This window comes from Physeter macrocephalus, chromosome 15 (genome assembly GCF_002837175.3).
Source record: "Physeter macrocephalus isolate SW-GA chromosome 15, ASM283717v5, whole genome shotgun sequence".
Classification (NCBI taxonomy): domain Eukaryota; kingdom Metazoa; phylum Chordata; class Mammalia; order Artiodactyla; family Physeteridae; genus Physeter; species Physeter macrocephalus.
In genome coordinates this window covers 68,855,600-68,859,208 of record NC_041228.1, presented here as the reverse complement: position 1 = coordinate 68,859,208, position 3,609 = coordinate 68,855,600, and positions in this window count along the sequence as shown.

The following is a 3,609-nucleotide window of genomic DNA, read 5'->3' as shown; positions in this document are numbered from 1 at the left end:
GACCGAAGAAGTACGAGGGCTCGGGGTCTGGAAGCAAGCTGGCCCGCTTGGGCGTAACTAGGCAGGGATTTGATGTTTCACAAACAAACACGGCTCCAAGGCACTCCTGCCACTTGCTCAGGCCAAGGAAAGCAAGATAGTTACTCAAGGAACAGTGACCTCATCGGGAAAGTAGGTCCCCCAGTCTCTCACACAAACCCTGTATCCCCAAACAACCCAGGAGACTCAGTTTGTCATGAAAAACCCCAGAGAGGCACTGCCGTGTAGACCAAGCAGGTGGCCAGTTTAGACGCTGGCTGGAAAGCGGGATGGAGACTCTTCCCTGCTGTCTGGAGAAACCACCCTCCCAGGGGAAGGGGCTCCAGCCTCAGGGTCCTGCCCTCTTGCCACACATAAAGAAACCAGAACAAAGCCAAGGCTCTTTGTCATCTCGGCTCGCTAGGACCCTGGCAGGGCTCTGGGTGTCAGCGTGCTGCCTCTGCAGCCCCTGGGAGCTGGTGCTCCTGTGAAGCCGCTCAGCCTGGTCCTGTTTCACTTCCCCATCTTCTGCTTTGTGCTTCCTCAGGATGTGGTGAGAGGCAGAGATCGGGGAAGGAAGCAGGAAGTAGGAGAAGGGATGCCTGGCTGTTCTGGCTGTTTACTCCCTGCTCCTTCAGCCAGGGGAGAGGAAGGACAGAAAGCCAAGCCTGGCCTTTGAAACTGGATAAACACACTGCTAGGTGCCTACAGCTGTGTGCCAGGGGCTACCCAAAGCCACAGGCTAAACCCACACATCTTCCTGGGCCCTCCAGCTGGGGTGCAGTGAACTTCTTTACGTTAAGACAAATGCAGCTATATCAACAAGAGCGAACATTACGGGGTGTTTACCATGCGCCAGACACTGTGCTAAGTGCTTAAAGTGCCTTGGCTCTCGTAGCCCTCCAAACCACGCTGTGAGGTAGTTCTTTCTTTTACCCACTCCATTTACCCCTACGTAGAGAGAGAGGCTTGTCTGAAGTCACAAAGCCATCGGTGACAGGCCTGGAGATCTGACTCCGGAGACCAGTGAATGTAGATGTCCGATTTGTGCACTGCCCTCAGGAGCCCTATTAGAGGCAATTGCCATTGCTTTCTCCACACAAAGATACTGCCGGCTGGCCCTGATGGGGCACCTACCCGGAGGGGGCAAACTTGACTCAAATATTTCAGTTACAGTTTGAGGCTCTCTTTGGAGGTGTTGTACCAAAACAGCAATCAATTTTACATATAGATAGACAGATGGATAAATAGATAGACGGAAAGACATCTTCCTCTGTCCTTCCCTTCCTTTTCTTTCTTAACCAACTTAGTCCTAAAGTTGTCTGGCCTGGCAAAGCAAGACAGGCATCCATGCAGGGTAAGAGGGCAGAGCCATAGTGACCCAGAGGGGAGGAGGGCTGGATCCTTTTGAGATAATGGACACTACTGGAACAATTGGAGAGACTGGAGTGGAGTATGCAGATAGATGGCAGTCATGTGTCCATGTTAGTTTCCTGATTGGCTGGTTCTGTTGGGCTTATATAGGGGAAGGTCTTTATATGGAGGCTATCATGCCAGCAACTTACTCTTAAAATTTTATTACTTTTACCTTTTCATTTACTTTTAAAACAAACCAGCAATGCATGCATATACTCTCATGGTAAAAAAAACATCAAGCAATACAGAAACTGCAATAAGGAAGAACCTTTGTATTCTATTACAAGTTAATCACTAAAGGGATGTTGCCTATACTCTTAAATTATACATAATGGCCCATCTCTGGGAACCCTGCCTAAACCCCCCAGCTAATAAACATTAAGCTAAAATACCTTTGTTTAGCTCACAGGAAACATCCTGACCAGGCCCACCTGTGAATGACTGCAGGATGGAAGAAATTAACACACCCCCTCTGGAAGCTGACCAGAACCAGGAAATGTTTGATTTTACTCCCTCTCTTTTTAGTATAAAAGAAGTCTGAATTCTAACTTAGGCAAGATGGTTCTTTGGGACACGAGTCCACCATTTTCTCGGTCTGCTGGCTTTCTGAATAAAGTTTCTAGCTATTCCTTGCCCCAACAACTCGTTTCTCAATTTACTGGCTTCTCGCATGGCAAACAGTATGAGCTTAGACTCAGTAACAAATCTATTCCTTTAAAAATGTAATTCTCCACCCCACCCCTTCAACCTCAGTACATTTTTCAGAAGTCAACACTATTATTGTGGTGGTATTTTCATAGAATACAAGTATATAGGTAAGAGAATAGATCTTCAAAGTTCTCATCACAAGGAAAAAAACTCTATGTGAGATGATGGATGATAACTAAACTTGTGATGATTATTTCACTATATATACATACATCAAATCATTGTGTTGTACAAATTAAACTAATACAATGTTCTATGTCAATTATATCTCAATAAAACTGGGGAAAAATAGAGAGATTGGTTCAAGATGGCGGAGTAGAAGGACGTGCGCTCACTCCCTCTTGCAAGAGCACCGGAATCACAACTAACCCCTGAACAGTCATCGACAGGAAAACACTGAAACTCACCAAAAAAATACCCCACATCCAAAGACAAAGGAGAGGCTTTAATGAGATGGTAGGAGCGGCACAATCACAATGAAATCAAATCCTATAACTGCTGGGTGGGTGACTCACAAACTGGAGAACACTTATACCACAGAAGTCCACCCACTGGAGTGAAGGTTCTGAGCCCCACGTCAGGCTTCCCAACCTGGGGGTCCAGCAACAGGAGGAGGAACTCCTAGAGAATCAGACTTTGAAGGCTAGCAGGATTTGATTGCAGGACTTCTACAGGACTGGGGGAAACAGAGACTCCACTCTTGGAGGGCACACACAAGGTAGTGTGAGCATCGGGACCCAGGGGAAGGAGCAATGACCCCATAGGTGACTGAACCAGACATACCTGCTAGTGTTGGAGGGTCTCCTGCAGAGGCATGGGGTGGCTGTGGCTCACCATGGGGACAAGGACACTGACAGCAGAAGTTCTGGGAAGTAGTCCTTGGCATGAGCCCTCCCAGAGTCTGCCATTAGCCCCACCAAAGAGCCAGGAAGGCTGCAGTGCTGGGTTGCCTCAGGCCAAACAACCAACAGGGAGGGAACCCAGCCCCACCCATCAGCAGACAAGTGGATTAAAGTTTTACTGAGCTCTGACCACCAGAGCAACACCCAGCTCTACCACCACCAGTCCCTCCCATCAGGAAGCTTACACAAGCCTCTTAGATAACCTCACCCACCAGAGGGCAGACAGCAGAAGCAAGAAGAACTACAATTCAGCAGCCTGTGGAAGGAAAACCACATTCACAGAAAGACAGACAAGATGAAAAGGCAGAGGACTATGTACCAGATGAAGGAACAAGATAAAACCCCAGAAAAACAAATAAATGAAGGGGAGATAGGCAACCTACCAGAAGAAGAATTTACAATAATGATAGTGAGGATGGGATGATCCAGGACTTCAGGAAAAGAATGGAGGCAAAGATCGAGAAGATGCAAGAGATGTTTAACAAAGACCTAGAAGAATTAAAGAACAAGCACCTAGAAGAATTAAAGAACAAACAGAGATGAACAATACAATAACTGAAATGAA